Raw genomic sequence first — 14,199 nt, forward strand, 5'->3', positions numbered from 1 at the left:
GGTATGTTGAAACCTTGTGGCTTATATATCCCAAGAGTTTAATGAACTGTGGTTATCAACTGCTTATCAAATCACTTGAGACAAGACCAGGTCTTATTGCCTATTCAAGGGGTTGTTGTGATAACCAGGGAGGTGGAGACAAGGTATAGAGTATGTTCCCTAAAGACACAGATTTGGTATAGACTTTCACGTGTCCCATGGTGTCAATGGCTGCAGCATGCTATGTGGCATATTAAATTTTGACACCTAGAAGCTTTGCTATGTGTTTTCTAATACAAACTAAGAGATCCCCAGAAAAATGGTTGGGCAGACAAGCTGTCTCCTGGGGCTGCTGTGTCTCCTTTGTTTTCAGACACTGCTGACAGGGCAGAAAAAAACAGTGTAGAGTGACTTATCAAGTGAAAATGTTTTGCTTGTGCTAATTGCCTGTGTCTCTTCCACTGTTTTACAATGTAGAAGAGATACTTTCTCTGGTCAAGCACTATAAAAGAGATAGCCTCCCACTACTAACCAAGTGTTTTGTCTGGAAATTTGGATCCCTATCCTGTTACATGCTAAAGGTCCTAACTTGTATTAATTTTAATAGACCTGAAAACAGAGAATTGTTTTACTGATTGGGGTATGTGCCTACCAGATGGCTACAGAGCTTACATCTTTTATTTATCCAAGTTCAGTGTGGATTTAATATTGTAGGACTCTTGCGGCTATCAGTATATGTTCAGCGTGAAAAGGCAGTATACATACGGAAAAACACTATTATTATTTCAAATTAAACTGGCTACACTTAAAATTACTCAAATAATGCAGTGTTTCACCTATTTATTAATAAATTATTATTATATCCAGCTGTGTGAAAGCACCTATACCAGAAGTGTACAGAAGCAAACAAACAAAAAAAAAAGTAGTGTTCAGTTTCTTAATTAAAAGTTAACAGAATTACTGAGTACTTCACTACTGTTCTTAATATAGTACTGACAAACAGTTCTGCTACAGAGAAGCTTTGCAATCACTTAAGGTGACAGAGGTAATATGCAGTTTACCTATTGTGAATAGAAAAGTCAGATCATGAGTTAAAATAGTTGAATATTTAAACAAAACATTTTGTGGAAAATTTCTCATTTGATGAAAACAGTTTTCCAGTTGGCTATGGATGTTAATTTTTATTTCCATTTCTTATTACATTTTTATTAACAGAAATGTTCAGATATTAAATGTAAACTGTAAAATACCTGGCTTGACTATTAGACTAAAATGAGTATGTTCATAGTAGTGTATCAGCCAGTATTACTGATGCTTGATTGAAATACAGGTTTCAGAAACAGCACCTTTTTGTGCTTATACCTAGATGTAGCACATTTAGCAATGTGCTACATATCATGTAAATGTTTATACCTAAATGTTAGATTATTAATCCTAGCATCTTTGAAACAAATGACAAAGCCCCGCCGATGACTCCTTAGCTGTTTTCTTTACTCTAAGCTACTGGGGAAATTATAGTTTAAATTATGTATGGGAAAATTATGTTTAAATAAGTCAGAAAAAATGACAGCATGCAAGGTTCCAGTATACAGTAAAGCTGTATTTAAGAGAATTGTTAGTTTTTATTTTCATCTTTTGTTGCCAGCTCTGTATTTTTTCCTATAAATGTGGTTTCTCTGTATCTGTTATCTCACTTCAAAGCAAAGGAACTGAATACCAGGCCAATTTAGGCCTTATGGTAGCATCCCTTTGCCAGGTGCTCAATGTATTCCGTAAGAAGTTGAAGAGCCTGACTAAAACTCAGTAAAAGCCCTGTTCTTGCTAAGTCTATGCAGGTATCCCTGGGGGCCACAATTTCGCATAGCTGCCCTTGCTACCACTCTGCAACAAAGTGATGGCACGAAGCTGTTCAGCACAGGGAGAGGGCAGACCCTCATGCCCAGCCAGCTGAGCAGCTGCTTTGAATGGCTGCCTGGTGTCATCTGGTTCTCACCACAGTCAGAGCGAAAACGTAAGCCTCACCTCCTATGCACAGGCATGGCTGCCCAGGGCGCAGAGCTCAGCTCTCACAGGCTCCAGAGCAGACACCCCGATGTCTCTCACCTGAGCGTCACTTCAGCGTTGATTCCAATGGAGTGAAACTGGTCTCCATCCCCCTTCTCCAGCAGGCTTCTGCATCCATTTACACTGCTGACATCTTTACCAGGTCACCTCGCAATTCTATGAAGTTAATCAAATTCCTCTCTGACCCTAAGAGTATTCTTTTGTAATACTTTTCTCATCTGATTGCTGTCTGAAAGCAAGATCTTTGGAGAAGGAAACCCTTCTGCTGCATGTAGGGCATGGTATTGCATGCACATTCCCAAGTGGTATAAAATATATACTAAGAAAGAGTATATGGTCTCTCAATTATTTAGATGTTTTTCTCTGTCACTGCTTCACAGCCTACAAGAAAACTTGATTGATCCTAAAACCTGAGTCAGCTCTATTACTCCAAATAATGAGGTGGTATTGTGCTGCTGAGGGCCTTGCTGTGCCACTTCCCACCATGGCATGCCTTGCAAACCACCCTGTGCCAGGTCAAGCTCTGGCTGTACCCAAGACCAGGAGTGCTGCCTTGTGACACAGCAGATTTGACTCTGAGATCTCCCTCTAGGCCACCACTGATGGACAGAAAGAGACACGTCTCAAACTAGAGAGTGTGAGATGAAAATGATCTAATAAGAGCTAATGCCTCTCCTGACAAATTGGTCTCCATAGGAACTGTCTTAGAAATAAATAACCGTGTATCTGAGTCAGTTTCCTACCAGGGCTTCACAGGGGCTAGGTCATTTATGAGCCACTGCAGAGCTGTACCTTAAAGATTTTTTTAGCTCAGATAGGTCTCAAAGAAGGTCAGCTATTTTTTGGTGTTTTGCTTTTGGTGAGCTGACTTTCAGTGGGTCAGGGTCATCATTTTGTAATGCTAAGGAGAACAGTTTATCTTCATATGAGTACAGTGGTATCTTTGGAGGCTTGAGGCCTTCAAAGACCCTCCTTGGACCAGTGGGTCAGGAAGGAGGTGCATGCTACTGCTTGGCCAAGTCTGGCATGGTGCTTCAGTGGAGAGCCTAGAGGACTCGAGGGTGTGAAGGCTATCAGAAGAATGGCAAGTCTTCTGAATGGCTTTGCTTCTGTTTTTCTTGTTTTCTTGCAGTTTTGACCAGAGTAGCCATTCACCCAGCAACAGCAAGACTATGCATTTGTCAGGAATTCCGAGGCTCACTTGAGGGCTCAAGAATCAACACCAACTCTGAGAACAAAATGTGCACAAAGGCCTTTGCTGGACACCTGTGAGTGCATTGGGTTAAGCTGGAGCTGAAACCAGAGCATTACCTGTCAGTGAGTCATTTTTGTTAGTTTTTTTTTTGTCAGGAAAGAACATCATTTATGGGAGCTTCTGATCCTTTTCTTTTCTGACAGTTGCTGGGTTCCAGATGTTAGCTGGGTTGCATACCTTTCCCTGTGCCATTTTCTGTGTCATCATTTACCAAGGAATCTGGCGATTTGACATTGCTACACTCACAAACACTTTTAAGCATGGGAAAGACTTTGGCTGTGCTTCTGTTTAGGCTTAATTATTTCAATGTTCTTCATAAGCAGATGTTACCTTGAAGCTTTGTTTGAAGCAAGTCATTTATCATTTTTAGCAGGAGTCTTGCAGAGCAGTTATTAAAAATGAACATGTAAAGTAGGTTGCCATTGCTTCAAGTCAGTCAGATACTATCTCCTCAGCAGGGCATGAGCTGCAGCACACACATTGCTGTGCCATAGAGTCACCTTTTTTGCAAACTCTCAGCTGCTCATTGACATGGTGTGGAAAAAAACATTGGGCAAATACGCACACAGCTCGCTCTTGGGAACAGTAAACTGATTTATTGTTGCCACACCAGCTAAACATTCATATTACACAAAAGCTGGTGGGGACACAGTATTTCTAGTCATAGTGATATATGTGTGTAGAGGGTTGCCTGAATAAAGACTGTCTAAAATGAAAAAAAAAAAGACTAGTTTAGCAAACTATCACAAAAATTGCAACCTCTGCATACGTTTTGCACAGAGAGCATATAATATAAGACCTGAGGTTTAGAGAAAATGGAAAGAGGGAGTCCAGCTAATGCCCTTTGAGGCTTCTGAAGAAAGCTGTGTGGTTGTTCCCCTGACCACTGGCTGCATTTATTGTTCCTGGATATGAGCAACAGTCACCTGCTGATGGACTCTGATAACAGGAAGAGCAGCTGGAGGCTCACTCCCTGCCCACCACCTCTGTGCTGACTCCTTTTACTGTTACCAGAGAGACAGAGAGAGATTAAGCAGGAGCCACCCATCAGACCCCAGTAAGAAATGGGACTGATTTTTTCTTCAGAGAAAGTAGGGGTATGAGAGCCAACTAGCAGATGTAGGCATTTTTGGTTTTAATCTAAGCATTATTGACATCTGTTGCAATATTCAGCTGGAGTCATTTTAATCTGGAGTCTAATTGCAGAGGTGCAAAGCTCTCAGACAAGGATCAAAGCCCATAACCATGTCCCCACAAAAGAAGGTCACAAAAGAAGACTGTGGAGAGACGGTCTCACTCTGATGACAGCTTTGCTGCACCAGCATCCTTATGCAGCAGGGCAGGGTTTATTTCATAACGTGCCTTTTGCTTTATGAAAAAAACAATTAGGCCATGATGGTATGTGTAAAACAGCAGATGAAAAGTCATAAAATGGTTTTGAAGAGGCCTTGTTAATTTGTCTCAATGGCTTTAGCGTTGCTTTAATTTTTAAAGGACAGGAATAATGTATTTTCTTATAAATCTGTAATGCAAATTGTTAAAGGCTCACTTCTCTGGCATGCTGAGCTCTGTCCTTATTACTGTCAATCGATTAACTGACAGGGAAGTTTATTTTAATAGTTAAAGAGAAAGTCAGTGCTTTGAGTATCCCAGACTTAGTTTTTGGCCCTGCCAGAAGCTTGCTGTGGAAGCTTTAACCCCACTGCATTGTACTCCCCCACATACAGCCTGTCCTGGTTAACAGTGCCAGAGGCATGCTGGAAATTAAATGTGCTTGAATATAAAGTATCCAGATGCTACAAGAGCAGGGATGAGGCATGTAAGTGCCCACACAGATTCCATCAGTGTCACCTAGAGGCATAAGGGTGTCCTGAATACTATACAAAACCTGGGTAAGTAACATTTTCTAAGCAGGCCAAGTAAGTCAGGGATGGAAGAAGGGCACAGGGAGATTAGAAGACTTGCTAACCAGCTAGCAGCTAACACAGGCATACAACTCTTGAGTTTTGCCATTACAATATTCATTGACCCATTCAGCTTTCAGGTCTCCAGCCCAGCAACGTTTTTGTCACTGCAGAGCAGGGCAAGTTGCGTAAAGTGACTTCAGGGGAAGAACTGAAATCCTGTATTAACTTACTAGTGGCTCACAAAACTGCATTCAAGCCATACCCGGTGTGCTGCACAGCAGGGCCTTATGGTAAACACTGTATTGGCTGAATGCTGTGTGAAGCTGTTCAAAGTAGCTGAAAGGGGGAGAGAAGCCCTGACATGGTGGTCATTAAGAAAGTGGAATTTTGCTCTTCAATCATGAGCAGTGCAGCAGGCTCAATGGTGTTGGTTTTGATCCAGGGGCAAGCAAATTCCAAATGATGGCTTTCATGTGGGAGCAAAATCAGTCTGCATTTAGGGTTTTACACTATTGATCATGTACCAGGTGAGCACCTTCCACAGAGAGCCAGTAGTAATAGCCACTCTTCTCTGTTTAACCCCAGGTAAAAAATTAAAATTCTTAGGATTTTTCTTTTCAATTGGTATTGATTTGCTGGTAGGGCTGACTCTGCCTATTTGTCTTTTTAGTTTTTAGCCAGTTTTACCGGGTTTCAATTTAGTTTTGCTCTGATTTCATTTTGTGGAAGAAGAACCATTTGACAAATGGAGTTTCACATATTTCAGGCACAATTCTTGCTCTGCAGAAAAGCTCCTGTGTCTTTTAGACTTCAGCAGTTTGGGCAGTCTTTTGGCAACTGGGCTGGTGCTGTTTTTTTCTCTATCAAATTTCTATCATAGCTGAGTGCCCCTCGTACAGCTCCATAATGAGCAGCTCTAAATGAAATATAAACTGAGGCTAAATGGAGAGCACACCAAATCATTTCCAAACCTGTGTGAACAAAAGGGAGTACAAGTAGACTCAAGGCTGTTCTGTAAGTAGAAGGGGAACAGCTGTTTGGGCTACAAGTAAACAGCAAGTACATACCAACTATTTGTAGTCCATTGAGAAAGTAAACAGGGTCATCTTGTCTGTTCCCCCTGATGCTTTCGTTGTCTGTGGCCTGTATACTGATCATCAAGATAAGACGGAAACACATTAAGTCTTGAAAATTATGTCTGGCTTCTGGCTGTCACTGGAGATAGCTCTATCAGTTAAGCACGTAAAACCCTGGATGAGTGCTCTGCTGACTCCAGCCCATCCCTTTTAAGTTGCTTGGAGGTACTTTCCATCTAACTTCTATATACCCCAGCCACCCAGAGGAAAGGCTCTCAGTATCTGATGTTATAACAGTACATAGCAGCCTAGGCTTTGTTTGCCTGACAGCTTCTTCAGCCTTTTTCCCCTGGTTGACTGTCTGATAAAAGCTATCACCACTCTCCATAAGCCTTGTTACATCTCTACTACAGCATTACTAATGTTAAATGTACTAGGACAGGAGAGCTCTTTTGTTTGCTGAGAGAGAAAAATGTTTTTACAAAATACATCCAGAGAGTAATACCAACCTGAACACTCTGTTGTGTAGGGGAATGCTCTGTATGCTCTGGTTCCTTCCCTTTCACTGTGGCTTATGCTGCACACATGGCCTCTGTTGAGATCAAAGACATTTGGTTTCTATTACCCTATCTTGCAGAGAAGTTCACAGATAAAGAAGTCTCCACCCTAATGATTAAATCCTATTTGGATTTAAAAACATGGGCAGAGCCCTTCAGCCTGCAGACCAGGATTAGAGGGTCCATGACTCCATCACCCATTTGCTAATCTGAATGCAGACCATGCGTGGCCTGCCTGTGAAATGTTGTAATGTCGTTTGGCTTTCACAGCCCTTTACCTTCATCCCAGGGCAATCATTTTCTTCTAGTGATGCTACCAGGAAATGAAACGGAGATGAATCCATCCTAAATAGCTGCACGTCAGCAAGAGCTGAATAAATAAGGACAAAATAAAGAGCAATCATTTAGAAATGCCTCAAAATCAAACAGTACCTAAACCATCTTTAAAACTGTGCTTTAATTCTCCCTCCCTGAGGGAGGGAGAACCAGACAAATAATCAAATTTAAAATTAATCAGGAGGGACTTGTTTTGTTTTGCTTGTTTGGTTTTTTTTTTTGTTTTTTTTTTTTTTTTTTCTTAGGAACCATTTTCATTCTCTAAATAGCATTAAGGGTTTCATGCTGACTGCAGTGACCAGAGATTGATAACTGTATCCACAGGAGACTCTTTTCATTATGGAAACCACAGAGGGGCAAATAGTTTAGAGGGGAAGGTATTTTGAAATTAGACTCAGGAGCATCCAGAGACAAAAGATTTGTGATTGCCGCTCTAATTTCAGACCTTAAAAGGATCATGTTTGCCTGGTAGCTTCTTCAGCTTTTTTCGCCCTGGTAATGTCTGTCTGATAAAAGTTATCACCGCTCCTTGTAAGCCTTGTTACATCTCTACTACAGCATGACTAATGTTAAATGTACTAGGGCTTGTTTTGTTTGCTGAGAGAGAAAAATACTTTTACAAAGTACACCCAGGGAGTGACACCAACCTGAGCATTTGGCTGTGTGGGGAAATGCTCTGTATTTCTTTTCCCTTTTTTTCCCTCATCAGTTTTTGCCATCCTCGCTTATGCTATGTAGTACTTTTCTTCCTGATGTTCTATGAAAATGAGACAGAAGTACTGGAGTTATTGACAGGCTGATCCTGTACCCAAAGAAGGTAATGACAGTTTCTTAACCAATTATTATACCTTGAAAGCCAAAATTCTGCCTGTTTTGCTTCTGCTGAGTGTTACAATACATCCTATTGATGTCAGTATGGTTCTCATGGCATACCTTGATATGAGTAAGACTGACTCTTTTTGGTGAATTATCTTTCAGGAGGTTATATAGAAATATTTCGGTTGGGAACATGAAATTAAAAAGAGGATTCAGTATGGAAGGTACTTTGCCCTGCTGTACAGCTGGCTGAGGAAACACCTTCAACCTAACTTCTTGGCTCTAGCAAGGGATGCTGCAGGTGCATATGCCGAGCTTTAAAGGGAACAACTTCTCTCCCTGTGCTTACTGGTGTCCTTACACAGCTGTTCCCTCCTTGAACTCCAGTGGGAGAAGCCAGCTTGGGTCCATGCCCACACATGTGAGAACATTCACTTGGTTATTTCTTTTTTTAAGGATAAGTGGCATTTGATTTATGTGCTAAGAACATTGCTTGAATAGACAAAGCTAACACAGAAAAATGAGGGTAACTGGTGCTTCAGATTCTGTGTACTTCCAAGTTTTATTTTTCTCCTTTCCAAGAGGAAAGGACTGTTTCTGGTACAGACCCTTTATAACCAGCCTCACTGACATGCCCATGTTTTTTAAGGCATAACTTCGCTGGACAAGAAGAAAGAGATTTAGTCTTCTTTAAACCTACTAACTGATCACAAGGATACACGAATCAGCTGCTGATGTCACATCACCATATTAGAGAAGAATTTATTAATCCTAGGAGAGCCCTCACGCATCCTCTGGTATGAATTTGGCATATTAAGGCAAGTCAGTTTTGGGGGCACAGTGATGCTCTCTGCATGCTCAGCTCAGCTCTTCAGCCTTTCCTGAGCATTTTCTCATGGGAGGTTGTGCTTACCCCTCTGCTAAAATCTGAGGTTACAGTGCAAAGTGAATTTTCCCTTTACATACATAATTTATATCTCAAAGTACTTTAATGGTGCCAAATGCAAGCTATGGAAAGCAATTCAAAATCTGGAAGACATGCACTAAGTTCATAACACTAATCTCATCAAATCCAGGTGATCAAAACCACTAAGCCAGCCATAAAACATAAAAAGCTATACAATTCATTGGGAAACCTAAGAAAAAGTAGTTAATGTTCTGTTTTAGAGATTTTAAATGGCAATACTGAGTAGCTATAGTAATTATAGTTGTAGTGAGATGTTTGTGAAGAGAATCCCACTCATTTTAGAGAGTCTCCAAATACTCATTTGTTTTTGTGCAACCATAGTTTCACACCTGATACTTCAGCAACTTTTAATTTACAGCATTACCAGAGTGTTTGGAAGCCGTAAGAGAAGTCATGTCAAAGACTGTAACGTGACATGGGACCCACAGTTTATTTGTATCCCTGGTGACTTAGCCCTCCCGCTCAGCCAGCAAGCAGGGCTTGATCTCAGCATTCACAGTATTCTCACTGCTGCAGTTTTACCCCGCTCTGACAAGTCTGAGTGTTTATTTAAGGGATTAGTAATAATTTTGAAATACCCTCCTGCGTTGTCTTTTGTTTGTTTAAAGGAAATCTGTGCTCTCTTGAAGTTACTTTCTTTCCTATCTCATCATTACTTTTGCCACAAATGCATCATGTATGAAAAACTTCATTAGGGCAAATCATGTTATGACACTTATTTAGTCCAAATCCTGTTAATAACAAATAGGGAATCACAGTCACTTACAGTAGATTTGCCAAATGGCAGTGAAAATATGTACTGATTCCATTTTATTTTGGAGCACTGCCAATAAATCGTTTCAACCTGACCTTAATTTCAAGTAAAACACCATATTTAGGTCAGGGCAGAAGGTGGGAGGCAGTCAGGGACAGCCGCAGCCTTGGATGTGTGTGGATCCCCAGGGATGGGGACAGGCCAGGCTGGGACATCAGCACGCAGGTGGTGGTGGCTGAGAGGGATCCCTGGCCTGGCACACAGCAGTGGGGAGCTGCAGCTCAGGCATGGGCAAGGCGGGAGCTTTAGTAAGGAGCAGCTCCCCTGGCCAGGGTTTGGCCCTGCAGTGTCTGGGAGCCTGCCCCTAGGGTCTCCACGGGGAAGGGGCTGCCTGTGGCCGCACCAGCGCAGAGCTGGCTCCCAGACCTGGCAGCCAAACCTCTGGGAGCCCCCAGAGATGCTCCCACAACCCCTACAGCAGAGCTCAGCATCATGCTTTCCTAAACAGCTACCGCACAAACGCTGTGTTTGTATTATCTTATGGCCAGAGGACAACAGCACAGAGACATTGCAGTATACACACCCATCACTTTGGGGTGAGCCCAATTTTCCAGCCACTGCTGGCTCTGTGCCCATGTCTGTGCTAGTAAATTAACCATGCCTGGAGCAGTTTGCTGAATCTGAGAACTCCAGCTGGCAAGAAACTGCCCAACCCCATGCTAGGAAAGCCTCTTGCCCTCTAAAGCTGGCTGATAGCATCCCACTGCCCTTAGGAGCATCATCTGACCCCGGTCAGCTCTTCAGCTGTGCTGGGGGAGTTGCAGGAAGACTGCAGCTGCCTTGGGCCATAGCTGTGTTAGTGATTTTGCAGAGCAGGCAGGTCAGCACCTGGAAACACTAGCCCTGGTGACTTTCCTAGTGCAGAGCCCACGTGTCCAACAGCTCCCACAGGCTTGCATGTGCAACCCCAGAGCACCCCCAGCTGCAAAAGGGACTGGGTCTCAGCCAAAAAGCCAGAACACAAGGAACAGTCAAAGGCAGCTTTGACAGATGTGGGGAGAAGGATCTATAGCATTTACAGCAAACCATTTCAGATACCACAACCATGACACAGGTTCTTTCATGCTCTAAACTCTGCCTTGTAGTGATCACATTGTTGCCCCCTTCTTCAAGAGCTTGGGGGAAGGAGCTATGATCTCTTCTGGTAAAAACATCCTAACACATTCCTAGGGAAGACTTAGTCATTGCCCTCAATGAAAAAGGTAGCACATGAAGAAAAATAACATAAACCTGCATGGTAAGACAAATACACAAAGGAACTTGTAATCACCTAGGTAAACTGTGCTGACAGTAGTAATGATATGAACAAATTGAGACTCTTTGGACTATGATGAACCCCTGAGATGGATCTCCCTGTGGCTAAATTTTTGCCTGGAAATCCAGAATGAAGAACCCTAGTTAACAGACTCAGTGAAGACACCTTACCTTTAATGTAATCATTCAAATGGAATCAAACATATGCCTGATTTGATCATCTTGTTCAACAAGATGGAACAACACATATATTTCTAGCTGAACCTACACCTCTGAAGGATGCTTTCCATGGAAGTTCCCTGCAGTGTTGTGCTTCCTTCATCAATATGCAAATGTGTTCTTAAAAAGGAGCCCTGCTTCAGGAGTAGCAGACATTTGTGCACCAGTCATACTTCCTCTTTATTCAAAGCTTATACTACGTTAATTTTCTGCATTAAACTAAAAGTCTTCTTGGGATTCTTCTTAAGAGTTCAAACTCTAACCAAAAATACTTGGTTACTCCAGCCATGGTTCAGGATTCTTCCTGAGTAGCAATTTTGATTCCCTGTAACTGACCCTTACTTGATAATGTTATCCTAGATCTTGAAGTGGGCTTGCTTCAGAGAAAACTTGCGTTAATGTTTTTCTGGTTACACTTCTTGGCCATATTTTCTCTCCTTACAGCAGCACACTACTGTGCCTGTGAAAAAGGAAATTCAACCTTGATTCAAACCCAAAACCGGAAGGAGTTTCCTAGGAACAGCAAAGTGGTTGGACACCTGCCAAAGTGGCACTACCTGGCAGCAGGACCACTTGTCATGTACAAATTGGTCTCTTAAAATACCTGGAAAAAAGCTGTCTTGGCCCAGGCCCCCAGGGGACTGAATGCCCATCTGAGCACTGTAATTTTACTGTTATAACCCATGATAATATTACTGTTATAATAATAATAATAATGAATTTCCCATTAATGTCAGACTGAATTGGATGAGGTGGCAGTCTGGTTGTCAGCATCATGACTGTCACTCAGGTGAGGCCTCATAGCTGCATGCACCATGCAAACACAGCAAGAGACATTTCCTGCTCCCTGCAAGCACATGCTCCCAGGACACCACACTGTAAAACGGAGAGCATTCTCAAATGGACCTGAGCAATTTCTTTCACTACATTTCATTTGGTTGCTTCACAGTTGCCTCTTTTCCTCTCAAGGATAACAGCACATTCAAATACTTCAGTGAAGATCACAGAAGTTGCATGCCTGGATCACTCAAACATAGCCGGGGAATGCACCTCATTGCTTACGCATGAAGCAGTGGAGTGCTTCACTTGGGGTGAACTAGAAAACTCCCGCATGGAACTATAATGAGGTTAAGTATGAAGGAGCTCTATTTGCAAAGCAGGATAATGGCATTCAAAAATCATGAATCCTTAAATTACTTTCTTTGTCCCATTTACCTCATTGCAGAGGGATGCTGTTCCTGGTAGTTAAAAAGCATGCATCATTCCCATGCCTATGTGGTTGGTAGGTGGCAATGCAGTTTTTAGATCATTATGTTACTATCCTAGAGCGCTGCCAATAACCTGTGCACAAGAGCTGCTCATTAACTGGTGGTCCGTGGAATTTCAAAGAGTGCCTGCCTGATGCAAACCTCCTCCCTTGATCTTTCTCCAGCTCATGCTTCTGAATTCTTAGATTTTGAGTGCTGTAGTCCATGGAACTGCTTCTGGTATTATCTGGCTTACGCAACCAGTTGCCCTACAGTATACTGAGGAGATGGAGAATTAATCAGCAGACATGGCAGGTGTTACGAGCCCCTATTCTGTCCCCGGTACCTTTAGGGACTATCTAATGCCCTGTAGGAGTATTCCATACCAAGATCCAATGAATGACAGCATCTAACAGATGCTTTGTTCTCTGACCACCTTAGCTGAAGTAGATCAGAAGCATCTGCTATATGTATGTGAACAGCATATCAGAAAGTAGAAAGCTCAAAGAATCCCACCCAGCCCATATACCTGGTAGTTCCAAATCAAGAACAAAGTGGCTCTTCTGAAAACATTTTGCAGGAAACATACTAGCACTCACGTCAGCATTATCCTGTAAAAACCCAAGATAAAACCCCAAATAATCAAGAAGTGAAACTGTGTGCCACTTCTGGCACACAACACCACATTATCAAAATTCAACATCAGTGACGGGTCTTCAGTGCAATGAAGACCAATACAAATGGGACAATCTTGCTCAGTCAGTGGGCACGTAGGTTTTCAGGGCAAAGGTCCCATATATCCTACTAGAACTCTGTTAACTCACCGTGTTCAACTTGAAGTTAGAAATGCTTGATGACTGTCAATCTGGCTTTGGCTTTTAAAATCAGGCTGAGAACTGCAACTGCACTTACGTACTGAAATCCTGCCCTTCAGGACAAAGCAGGGATGTCTGGTAAAATCCAAGATGCTGTAAGAAATAATTACGTGGCAGTAGTACAATCAGAACAGTTCTGTGGCTGACTTGAAATCTGGAAAATGGGAGAAGGGTTCACATCTGTGGCCTGACTTCCCAAATAAACTGCATGAGCATCTCATATCACATGAACATTATGTTTCATGCAGTTCCCTCATACTGAAAATAATATTTTCAGGAGTCACGATGCATCTGGGAATACACATGGGAAAATAAAACAATTGCGGTGTAAAAAGCAACCCCTCAACCTTTATTTGTCACAGTACATTTCAAGTACATGCAAAAGGTATTTACATTTCTCTAAGGCAAACAGAAATTGGGTTCTTATTCCTGAGTTGTTTAGCACCTGTAGAAATAGCAAAAAAAGTAGGAAACATTGTCTCTCCTTTTGAAGCAGCAGCTGCCTCCCATGCAAAATATTTCTGCTTTCACCTCACATTTTCTTTTAATGAGCTATTTATACCGATAATTGCTATTGTTATTTGGACCTCTTTCTGCAGACTTCAGCCTCTTCAAAGAAACAGCTTGCCACGATGTGACAAAGTTTCCATCTTCGTTATCCTACCTTACGGACTGCTTGCTGATGAGACAGCACAGCAGTACTGCTGTCTTGGCTGACACATGTGCTAAGGTCTTCTCTTCAGTTGTTTTGAGTTCTGTATTCCTCCAGTTACCTAGAAAAACTAACATTATCTTGTTATGTCTTCCTCCTGAGGGCTAGCTGCTTCTCCAAT

The sequence above is a fragment of the Pezoporus wallicus genome, unplaced genomic scaffold (assembly GCF_028554395.1).
Source record: "Pezoporus wallicus isolate ANWC-B61680 ecotype Strahan unplaced genomic scaffold, APGP_CSIRO_Pwel_v1 contig_6966, whole genome shotgun sequence".
Lineage (NCBI taxonomy): Eukaryota > Metazoa > Chordata > Aves > Psittaciformes > Psittacidae > Pezoporus > Pezoporus wallicus.